The 12,680-nt window shown below is 39.5% G+C and overlaps 1 protein-coding gene across 3 annotated transcripts in view; it reads left to right on the top strand.

Moving 5' to 3' along the window:
* The window catches only part of LOC137973808 (uncharacterized), a 177,602-nt gene that overhangs the window by 68,374 nt on the left and 96,548 nt on the right, over nt 1–12,680 (top strand). The gene's annotated exons all lie outside the window — the stretch shown is intronic.

The raw sequence follows: 12,680 nt of genomic DNA, 5'->3' as shown, positions 1-12,680 counted from the left end.
AACTTCATACTTTTAGTATCTCTGAGACATGGTTAATTTATTCAATTTCAAGCGATTCTTTTGACATTCCAGGCTATTGTCCTATTATGCGCTTGGATACGTAAGGGATGGGAGGCGGTATGGAGGTGTTGCTTTCTCAGTGTCATCCCATTTGTTTAGAAGTCAATGGGCTTGAACTGTTATGGATAGAAATAAAGATTAATGCACTTACTTTTTTTGTGATGTCTGTTACGGTCCACCTTGTGTAAATACTCAAGCGAACATTAATTTTCTTACGAATTTGCAATGTAGCGTTGATAGGGCTTTGTCTAATCCCCAAAATGCCCTCGTACTTCTTGGTGATTTCAATGCTCACTGCGATGCTGTCATCCCGTGTCAGGGAAGCCATTTTGATGCACTATTTTAACGCTGGATGGAATGTACCAAATCGCATCAAGTGATTACAATACCATTCTCATCGCCAGAGCCCTCTGTTTCTTTTGGTCACGCGGTCGGCGAAACGAAAGGATCTGGTCGCACCTAAAAGTTTTTTTTTTTCACTGGCTGATTAAAATTGTATGCGCAAAACAAATTAAAATAGCCCAATTTCGATATATTTAAATTCAGTCCTAAACAAACGACATTACCTCGAGGCTCTGGGGAATAAATACAAATGAGTTTATTCCCCAGAGCCTGGAGATGATGCCTTTTGTTTAGGACCGAATTTAATATACCGAAAAAGGGCTATTGCAAGTATTCTGCATTACATTCTACTTCCGGCCCATATGGCGGGAAAAAAAACGGGACGGCAAGCCCTTTTTGGCGCGTTTTTCAAAAAAATACATAAAAACTTCTAAATTATGGTGCCTACGCCAAAAAAGGCGCGCAAGTTTCCGCGAAATCAATAAGAACTTAAGCAACGACGACGGCGACAGCAACGAAAACATCATTTCAAAATATAAATTTGCGTTATTGTAATCACTTCGTGACTATCTCAACCTTTTTAATAGGACAAGGGTGTGGTATCCTCAAGAATGACACTGGTCGGAACGGCGCTTAATTTAGGGGAGAAAATGAAAATTTATCCTCAAGTGCCGACCTCCTTGATAAAACCTCAAATTTGGCTATTTCACGTTGTTGTTTTGCAGACGACGGCAAAGAAATGGACAAAAACGAAACACGCACGTGCAGGGCGTGCAAAGCTGTTGTTTTTGTCTACTGGCTATTATTATTATTATACATTGTAGTCACCATCTGTCTTCTCATTGGCTAAAAGCCTACAGTTAATTCTGGGAAACAGCGCAACCTACAGATTATTCACTAATCTGTACCTACAGATTAGTGAATTATCTGTAGGTTGCCCACGCAATGCATAATTTCCAAGATCAATGTGTTTGAAAAACACTGTGATCGCTGCGATAATGCGTTTGTCGTTATTTTCTTCAAAACAATGTATAATAAAACAATTATTAGATTCGGTTTTTGTGATATCCGGAATAATCAAGGTCTCGGTGTTAGTGTTATCAGCCACAGCCTTCGGCTTCAGCTGATAACACTTACCTCGACCTTGATTATTCCGGATATCACAAAAACCTCATTCAATAGCTGCGGTTACACTAGCCATTTTTCCCTTGGGTAAGTGGCTTTTTCCCACGGGGAAGCAATTTTTTATGTGTAACCGATCTGCTCAAAGGAAAATTTCCTGTGGGAAATTTCCATGGATACGTCAAAAAGAACAAAAGTATTGCCCATGACAGTTCCAGATGTAAGTCTTATGGTTAACAAAACCCCAAAGCGGCTCAACCAATCACAAGATTGCCGAACGCGAGGAAAATACACGCTGTGATGAACTGTGTAAACAACTGCGGACGTGGAAATACCCAAGCACGCCTTTTCTGGCCAGCAGCAAGTCGACGTCTAAATTATAAATTGGAGAGTTGCAAGGACTAGAGAAAGCGTAACTGAAGTCGACGTCTTTGTTGCCTTCTTAAAATGAAGCGATGAATCGCTGAACTTAATTGAGGTGGACAGTTTAAGAGAAGCGCCGATCGTGACAATTACCGAAAATAAGCCAAAGAAAAATTTGTCGTTCAGATGTAGATCTTCGATGTTTATTTTTCTTTTTTTAGATCCTTAATTTTAATGTATTTTGTATTGTAATTAGTTTTGCAAAAACCATTTAGTGGAAAAACTAATAAATCTCATCTTGTCTTATCTTAAAGGTAAGTTTCCCACCAAAACAGGCCAACGCTTACCTTCCCCTTGGGTAATTTACAAGTGTGTGACCAAATGGGGAGTCGATCATAACCCAGGGTAAACCCAACCCAAGCCGTAACCCCAAGGTTCCCCATGGGCAAGAGGTCTAATGTAACCGCACCTAATAATTGTTTAAAATTTGCGACGTTCTTGTTGCCGTCGCTGTTGTTGTTCCTTAAGTTCTGAGTAATTAGGGCTAAACTAGATTAATAATTTATACCTAAGCTTTGATTTTAAAATGTTTAGCTTTTTCATAAAGTTTGAAAACAGACCTAATGTTGTTTGTTGGCGAGTGATACTACAGCTTTATCAAATAGTGTTTAAAATATTGTCCCTGAACAGCTAGCGGTGTGGTGGTCAAGTGGTTAGGTGACGGGTTAACAATGAGCATTCCTAGGTTCGAGTCCTATGGCCATACACTTGGGTTGTCTTTTAAAAAATATATGACCATCTCTCATGATCCATATCAGGCTTTCAGTCTTCCAAATTCACGATAATGGGGAACTTAAGCAACGACAACGCCGACGGCAATGAGAACGTCATCTCAAAATATAGATCTCCGTAGTTTTAATCCCTACGTGACTATTTCAACCTTTTTAATATGACAAGGGTGTGGTAGTTCCTCGAAAATGACACAAGTCAGAACGGCACTTAATTTAGGGGAGAAACTGAAAATTTATCCTCAAGTGCTGACGTTCTTCATAAAACCTCAAATCTTGCTATTTCACGTTGTTGTTTTGCTGACGACGGCAAATAAATGAACAAAAATAAAAAATGCACGTGCAGGGCGTGCAAAGCTAATGTTTTTGCCCACTAAACATGAAAATTTGTGACGTTATCATTGCTTAACTGGCTCCCTAACAGTGAATTCAAAGCAAATTAACAATTCAGGATAATCGCAAATTCAAGGGCGAGAGCGGGTTGAGGCAACACGCATTGACAATTCGGGCGAGTCCCTTATTGATTTATTATAACTAAGTCTCCTGGGTATTTTGTTATTCTGGTATTCTAAGTACTGTGGCCAGCTGTGATCTACTATCATAGAGGATGTAGCTTGTCGCAACTACCTAGGGATAATGTTGGCTTCTAATCTCTCATGGCGACCTCATACATGTGTATCTCAAATGTTTACCAGATAGCCAGCAAGCGATTAAATTTACTCTAAGGGATTAATTTCAGAGTTCAGAGATCTGGGGCTGGTTGCTCGAAACCTGGTTAGCGCTAACCGTTGGTTACGAGGTATCAAAACCTATAGGTTTCCATGGTATTTAACGCTGATTAGCGCTAACCACGCCTCGAGCAACCCCGGCTTGCGCTACATAAATTATACAAATCGCTCACAAGGCCATTATGGAATATGGGGACAAAAATTTGGCACGGGTGTTTATATTCTTAAGCCCTGGCCAAACTATCGAGCCAAGTTGGATCCAACATGCCACATTGTTGGATGTAAATGTTGAGGTAGTGCCTAAACACCATCCAACATTGCTTGACGAAACTGATTCAAGTTCAAGTTGGCGTTAACACTGTAACGAGAATCCCTCGTAGCGTTTGTGCTGGTTAAACTGGTTAAACTGGAGGACGGAAATGATCGATTCAGACGCCCAAGAAAAAAACCATTAAGAGAACGTGCAGAAAAAGGCATGTTCACTGCAAGATCTGTCCTTAGGAAAATAAATAAATAAAAATAAATAAATAGGTCTTTATTGTTTTTTAAGCAAACATACATGCTAAAACAAGAACAGTTACATTAAAAATAGCCGAAAAAATTAATTAGAATTACAAGGCTATCGACATTACATTAAATAGCTACTCTATATTTTAAAAAAAGCCTGTTAAAAAAACTGTTTTTAAAACGCTGGGTATTAACCCTAGGGAGTTGACTACTAGGAACTCGGAGGCGTGCTGAGCTTTCTTTCATTTTGGGGACGGAAGGGTACAGAGGGTGACCGGGCATACCGGAGATCTTCTTGAATAGTGAGCGATCAATCTCTTCTAATACGCCATATATGTCAATTCGGTACGAAACATATTTGCGTTTAAAGCAGCGCTGTAGAAAATTCTGAACCGTCGTTAATTCAGGTATTGAGGAGGCATATACGGGTAGACCTTTCGTTAGTTTGGGTAGAACAATTGATCTAAAAACGTAATCTACGTCTGGTTGTTGGTATCCCTCTTTACGTAAACATCTTATCACATAAAGACACTTGTTGGCCTCCTGTAGCTTAACCTTAATATGCTCGTTAAATCTATGATTACTTTGTAAAGTAACCCCTAACACTTTTAAACAAGAAACTTGCATTATATTGTCCACAGAGTCTATATCATGAGCAACCTTCTTACAAAGTATTAGTTCATTGCATTTTTTACAAATTCATGCCATGGCATTATCTTGGGTCCAACTGAAAAACTGATTGACAACCTCTTGAGAAAGATCTATTTCATTTTTACATACTTTGACTAGCAAGGTGGTGTCGTCAGCATATTTAACTATGCTGGTAAGGTCATTATCCCTAATGGCCAAATCGTTAACAAACAAATTTAAAAGATAGGGGCCACTGACACTACCCTGGGTTGTTCCTTTGTTCACATTATGCCATTTGTAGATAACACCCTTGAATATCAGTCTTTGTTTCCTATCTATTAGAAAGCTTAAGTACCAGTTAACCAGATAAGGATTGAGATGAAGAGCCTTTAGTTTTTCCCCAACTAACGAGTGTTTTACATTATCAAAGGCTTTCGAGAAATCTATTGCAAAAAGCCTAACATAGTTACAATCCTTATCATCAAGTGCCCTTAAGTAATTATACTGTATTTGAATCAAGGCGTCTGTACAGCTGTAGCCCTCCCTATACGCATATATATTGTGTGACAGTCAGATTTTCTTCATTTCTTCACTTCATTTCTTACTGTAATGATGGTATACAGTTCTTTCAAAACAGCGTGCTATAACTGGAGTCACGTTAATTCCGCGAAAATCCGAATATTGAACAGGAGTGTCTACCTTTGGGAGGGGATTGATGTTAGCTTCTTTCCAAGCTGTCGGCCATGTGTAAGAGGACAGAGACTTGTTCCACAAAGCAGTCACCACATGAGCGAGACTTGTACAATTGTCCCTCCAAACCCAAAACGGCAACCCATCGGGGCCAGTAGCGGTTTTTTTAATCTTGGATAATGCCACCATCACATCAAATTCCTGGAGCTCTGGGGGTGGGTGTGTCTCGGGGTTTACCCTGAGAGGCACTGGTTTAACGTAGTTCTCATCATTGCACAAATCCCCAAAATAATCATTGAGACCGGCAAGAAATTCCTTTTCTAAATATGGCTGAGGTTTCTCTTTCCTTAAGGGGATTTTATCCACTCTACTCCACCAGTGCAAACTCCCCTGTGCTCCATTCCTACCCCAGTTTTTTCGATTTTCACCAATCAACTTGTAGACCTTCGATGACAAGTCCTCCACTTTGCGAACGTGGCCCTTATCAGCAGCTCTTTCCTTCTTCCTTAACAAATATTTAACTAGTGGAGTAATCCACGGAGGGTCACTGGAAGACATCACAACTCTCCTCACAGGGAAACACTTATCCATAAGTTTGTGCAGTTCCTTATTTAGTATGCTAGTTTCTATTTAAACATCCGGAGCATTAATCACAGGTGTCCAAACAAAATCTTCTAACTCTGAAGTAAATTTTATCTTGTGATGCTCTCTAAAATCCCTAAAACAGCATTTAGATCGAATTGGTTTAATTTTGTTCCCCGGAGGAAGTATCACGCCCCAGTGGTCAGTCTTTATCAGCGCTTGAAAGCGTAAAGGGTCGTTGAACAGCTCAGGGTGGTTTGTGAGGCAGTTATCCAAGATGGAAGTCCCTCTAGTGGCGAAATTCACCATGGGCACAAGGCCAGATGAAGTGGAAAGACAGTCCAGATCTAATCGGTTCAGATCACCTCCACAGAGTACTACCCCACTTGGACGCATGTCTAAGAATGTATCACAACGATCGATGATGGTATCAATAAGATCGCCTTCATCATACGGAAAACTTGGAGGATGGTACAATCCAGTGATCAGCATATGATGTCCTGACGGAAGTAGTAATTCCACACTCAGCATCTCGAAGGAGCGTTCGCGATTAACATTCAAAACCTTTAAGTTTTCCCGCACATAAACTGCAACTCCACCTTTCTTTCGCTTATCAGTTCCGGCCCAATCTCTATCTCTTCGATATACCGTATACCCTTCAATAGCAACAATACTGTCAGGTTTCTGTCTGCAAAGATGCGTCTCTGAAATAACGCCAACATCGATATCCCACGATCGAAAATCTGCCGCCAGAGCTACAGATGCCCGTACTCTATTCTTGATCTTATCGAGACTACAGGTGTTAAGGAATAGGCTCTTAGGAACCGGAAATAATCCCGTAGAAGATGATCCTTTATTAACACACGCTAAATTTTTCCAGTTAACACCGCCTTGACACCAACAAAGGAGACTTTTGTCTGATTGGTTGATTGTTTTGCTTGTACCCGGGTTTTTTCACGCGCGCGCGCGCGAAATAACAAACAAAATGGCGGCCAAAGATGTCTTGTTCGATTACTTGCTCTGGGGATTTTTATAGCAGCAGCGACCTGTACAACTTTTTTTCTGTCGGAATAGCGGTAGTTCAGTGGTAGAAGCTGATTCCTTTCAAGTCTTTCACTTTCGCGTGATCGATTTTTCGCCCGTGGCTTCATGCACAATTGATTTTTCCGAGTTAAATGTTGTTGAATGTTGTGATAGATCGATTGAGGTGGTTGCTTGAGGCCTTGCTGTCAAGTCTGCTAAGGTAAGATGAATTCGCTATTCCTTTTTTTTGTTTATAATCTCAAGCCATAAGCTATCGCACCCTATTAATGTCCTTTAAAAAATTAGTGTATTTTATTTTCCTTCTTGTCCACAGAAACATTTTACGAAATACCAGCGTTGTTTACGTCTTCTTCACCAGTTCCTACTAGTTACAATTAGCAACGTGTGTGGAGGATTTGCTAAATCGCCACGGATTGAAATCGGAGGGTAGATAATGAGGGCACTGTAGTAACTTGTAGGTAGTTGATGAATGTGCAAGCTATTGTTTTCCTATTATTCTCAGCCTTTTAAATTCGCTGGTTTTTCAGGAAAAATTATGTATTTTTGTGCTCATGGCTGGAGAAAAATGTAGTAAGCTTGCACTTCTTGTTGATTTAAAAACAATAATTTTGAACCTCTCAATGATGACTTCAATTAGGCATTTCCATTACTTTTCCTATTCACGTGCAAATGCTGCTATTTGGTTCCTACTTTTTTTAATGTGCCAACCAGAGGCTCGCTGGCTGTTGAAACAAAAGGTTCTTTTGTTCCTGTGTTTGGCACATCAATGCTTGTCATCAGATATCTTCCCTATCTATAGATGAACTTCTAATTCACAATAGCTCTGACTACCAAGTGTTTATTAACTTTAAATTTAAAGACAACTAAATATCTTATCTTCAATCCTCATCAGAAAGTAAATTTCAACTTACTTCCTTCAGTAAACTTAGCTGGTCAATGCCTTGAACCAGTTTCAATCTTAAGATACTTGGGTATGGTATCTATATTGGCCATTACCTTTCCTGGCATGATCATATTCATTATATTTGTAACAAAGTTAGTAAAATTAATGTCATAATTAAGGTTAAGCATTGTCAGTAAACATTGTCTAATTAATGTCTATTATTCGCTTATTTAGCCATATTTACTATATGGCTCTATGTTGTGGGGTAGTGATTATGAAAACCCATTGTTACAGCTTATAAAATTCAAAAATAAAGTTATTAGAATCATTAATGATGTTCCCCCATCCCACATTACGTTTCCTTAGGTCTATTGGAATGTCACGATATTGCTAAAATGTACGCATTTATTTGTGCATGATCGTCTTTGTGGCGATAAGCCATGTATTTTTTCCATATTACTGGTTTCGGAGCAACATAATCATTCAACTCAGGATGCAGCTTTGCAGAATTTATTTCTTCATGCTATAGGCAAATTCCAATGTAAGAAAATTCTGCCTATCTATTATTGGAAAATACTTCCTCTTTATAAAATGACTTCCTCTTTATAATCGAAACAGCACATCTAAAATCCTATTTTAAAAAAGCAATTTTTGAACACTATTTTGCTCAGTACTGATTTCCTTATTTGCTGGTATGTACTCCAGTATTATAAGCCTAAATATTGCAACTGAATGGGATATCCTGTTGTGTAGATTGAGTACTATTTAAAGTTAAGAGTATAATATTATTCTCTCTCTGAGATTGTTGTTAACTTGAATGTATTCACATTATGGATTACATTCACAAATATTTTACCTGGTTGTGTCAATCTCCTTTTTAGTATAGTTAACTATATACCATTTATTTCTATTGGTGGTATAGTGTAATAATTTCGTTTTTTTCCCTCTCCTGAAGCAGTTTTATACAAATGTAAATAATACTTTGCTTGAGATGAGTAAATTTTGTATCAAGAAAACGTGTAGGTGCATTGTAAATATTAAGTAAATAATAAATAATTTAACTACGAATCAGTGTCAATCTCCACATTTTTGTGCAAATTAGTATTTGATGTATCCACAATGACTGGATAGCATTAAGGGGACGTCCTATGACTGTTCTTCGAACAAACAACTAGCTCGAAGTGACAGATTTCAACAGGACAATAGGCTCACTTTGCTGGTCGCTTGCGCGCGCCTTGCCACTTTTAAATTATAAATGTTCAACTCAAATTATTCTTCTGATTTTGTGTCGGCTGTTAAAGGCGATTCCCGTATCACGAATTATTTTCTAAGATTTGGCCACGAGAATGCATGAGCTGCCGACTTGAGTTTCGTTCTCCGAGTTAGAATTATTTGTGCACGCCCTTTTATCAACTTGAAACTTTCGCAGCTTAGGGCAATATGACAATATACAAATTGAAAAAAGCTTCAAATTTAATGCTTTTTCAGTGGTTTAATTTTCAGACGTTAAAGTTTGCCAAGTCAAAGACACAATGGGGCAGAGTGAGATGATATCATAACAAGATTTGGAGCCATTTTGTAGACAACACTGTATCACACGAAACCTGCTGTGTTGAGCCTTGCCACTTTTAATGACAATTTCTTTACACAATTCTTTTCTTTGGTTGTTGGGCTTACTGCAGCAAGCGGGAATTCCCGTATCACGGCCTATGACAAAAGTCTCGAAAAAGGGAATTAAAGTATTTTTTGCCAAGGAAATGTAAATAATCTGGAGCACTCGTAAAGTAAAGCCTTGCGTCTAGGCTTAATCTGTTCGCTTCAAGATTCAAAATCAGCTCTATTTCTTCTCCAGAACAATTCCCGACTCTACTTCGACAATGTGGTTCAAAATTTCAAGGTTGGGAAGCTTTATAGCGAATTGAGATGTTCTTCACCAGTGGGCTGCCATTTTTCGACTCCATCTTGTTAGCTGATTTATCGTTGTCCTCGCTTCAAACGCCAGTTTACCCATATTTTTGAATGTACACTCACATTCAATTTACTTTATTATCAAACAGCACTCCATTCTGAGTTGAAGTCTCTTAAATCAGGAAAAACAACGCCAGGAAGGCAAAACTACCCTGTGCTCTTTGCAAGTTCTGCAATTCATCGCCACACTTTTGACTTGCCATCTTCGCTTCATTTGTGATCCGTCGCCGTATTTCCCGTTGTATTGAACCAGTATCAGTCATAAAGATAAGGTATTGCCCAAGTCTTTCAAATGATTCATCATCTTTGTATTCATTGTGTGCCGTCCTTTTGGAAACATGCGATGAATATTAACGATGCCAGCACTACATCCGCCATTTCTCATGTTCCCGCGTTTCGAATGAATTTGACTGAAATTCAAGGGATTTTTGGGGTGACGAGGCGCATGCGCAACATTAGTCTCCTTTGTTCTTGACACCTCTTGAAAGAGATGGCAATTTCAGGACGCTTACAAACAGTGTAGTTCACAAGAGAAGTGGGATTCTCTGTTGATGATGTTAGAGTTAGAAGATTTCGCCGTTTATGCCTATTGAATTTCCTAAAACGAACCAGCCTCCCAGCTCTAGGTCTTTCCTTTCTTAAGATGTTACAGTCCCTCAAATCCTGAATCATGGTACACACAGGAGCATTGGTTGAAGATCGTAAATGTAACAAATGCTCACGGGAGTATGTGATCATTGGAGCGCGTCCTTCACTGCTAATATGCAAATTGGAGCCTGGCTCGTTGTTGCGAATGGCAGAAAAGTTCCAATCTTGAGGAAATGTAGGACCGGGATTTTTAGGGATATCGTGGAAAATAGTAATGTCGAGAGGAGGGTCGTGTCCAGGAATAGCAAGGCATGTGGAGCCCCGCCTAGACGTCTTGCAAACAGCTCTGTTCGTTCGCCAGAATCTTCTTGTTAGCTTGACTGGAATTCCTTCCCAGCCTCGTAAAAAGTCCAGTAAATCAACCCTGCGACTTTGTTCAAAGCCATTTGAGATTTCGATACGGCTCGTGGTTCTCTTAAACGAAGAATAATTCTCCTTATGCGGAACATCTGAGTCAATAATAAGCAAAAAATAAAGAACTCTGAGCATCCCAAAATTGAGCGTGCCAGCCAAGGCACCGGCTCGGCACCAGTTATGGCCTTTAAATGCGTCAAAAGCTTAGCTCTGCCGTACCTATGTAATAAATTTAGAAAGAGATCTGATGTACATTCCTTGGCAACGAGAAATAATAATCTGTTAAACATTCCATTTTTCAAGTCGGCGTCCGGCCCAGGATAAGCCACGGCTTGAGACAGCCGTGAACGCAGATTTTGTACCATTTATACGGGGTGATCGCGTCTTATGTAAGCCGCGGCTTATTTTCTCTCGTATAAACGGTCCTATTGTTGCGTCGAGCAGAATTGTTGGGCGTAATGTTGATCAAAGCAAACTCAATCCAACCCTTGATCAGACAAAAAATGTTGGAAGAACATCTTCCAACATGGGCGGCCAAACAGTCGCGATAGCGTCGCACCGGTATCGCGAGGTCACGGGTTCAAACCCCGTTGAAGTCCTGAATTTTTCAGGCTTCTCTTCGCAATTGCTGAAATTGCGCCCATAACTGCGAGGATCATAGCGTTACTTGATTTCATATCCGCATTTTAGTACATGTCTATGATTCATTTCATATATCATTTCGTTCATTCAGTCGAACAATGTCGGATAGAATAAAGTTGGAGCGTTGCCTCCAACTTTGTTCGATACTGTGGCCAGGACTTTAGAGCGACCTTATCGAATTTGTCCAATATGAATCTAATAAAATTGTAACAGATGCTATGAAAAGCACAATAGGGTTAGGCGTTTGACTCACAAATCATTACTTTATTATAAGATTGTTCATAATCTCACTCCTTCCTACCAAGTAGATCTATCGCCTACAATAGTTTGCGAGCGAACTCAACTTTCCTTAAGGTCTGCTCTGAATTTCACTATCTTTCCAGCTCGTACAAAACGTCTCAAACTATCCTTAGGTCACGCGACAGTATAGGAACATTAAAGAGGGAGCTGCCATTCATACATGTATGCGTTTGGACGCTTGTGCCTTGAACTATTACTCATATAGAATTGCGGTAAAATTTTCTCCTGTCTGCTTGTGTGGACAGAGTATTGAAGATATAAGTCACTTTTTTCTTCATTGTGCTATAAATTCTGCCCTGAGAACTGACTTGCTGGCCTCCGCTGCTCGAATTGTTCCTGCCAAATGGGATCGTCTCTCAGAGAAGGAGAAAGTTGGGTTGCTTCTTTTCGGTTATGTTAATTTGATAATAACAACAACAACAACAACTGTATTTTGAATTGTGAGAAAGTCGTAAAGGGTTTATAGTGAATGTCGCTATTATGCAGAGGGGCATTGGGCAGTTGATAGTGTAAGCTATATTATATAGAACTTTTTTCAGTTACTCATGGCCATAGGGTTGCGTTATGATTGGTTAAATTTAGCATACTAATACTTTTAAAAATAAAAAATAAATGTCAGAAAACCCTTTAAAATACGGTGAGAAATAGCTAGGAGCTAATGCATTTCGACAAAAAGGGAAAGACACATCCGTTGCTTCCGAGAACGCGCAAGCAGCACGTAATTATCAAGGCAGATCCATGTTGTAGGTGCTGTGGTCCATCCTGGTCTTGTTGTAACAGACCACTCCATGTGATAATAATGTATGAGCTGTTTTGTTGTAAACAGGTGTATATCTCTCTTTTTCGATGAAACCTCTAATGCGGCCAATAATACTAACACTACTTACCACCTTTTTGCACGCATAGTTCGTGGTTGAGTGCTTTCCTCTAAACCAGAACAGTGACTTGCAGACAAATTTGTGTTCGTCAAGGTCACCTGCGAGTTGCTTGGCACAGTTAGTCCAGATACGGGGCGGTAATTTTTGGGAT

Source organism: Montipora foliosa, chromosome 10 (genome assembly GCF_036669935.1).
Source record: "Montipora foliosa isolate CH-2021 chromosome 10, ASM3666993v2, whole genome shotgun sequence".
Lineage (NCBI taxonomy): Eukaryota > Metazoa > Cnidaria > Anthozoa > Scleractinia > Acroporidae > Montipora > Montipora foliosa.
Note: the sequence above shows the minus strand (reverse complement) of the source record. Positions and strands in the feature narration are given on the sequence as shown.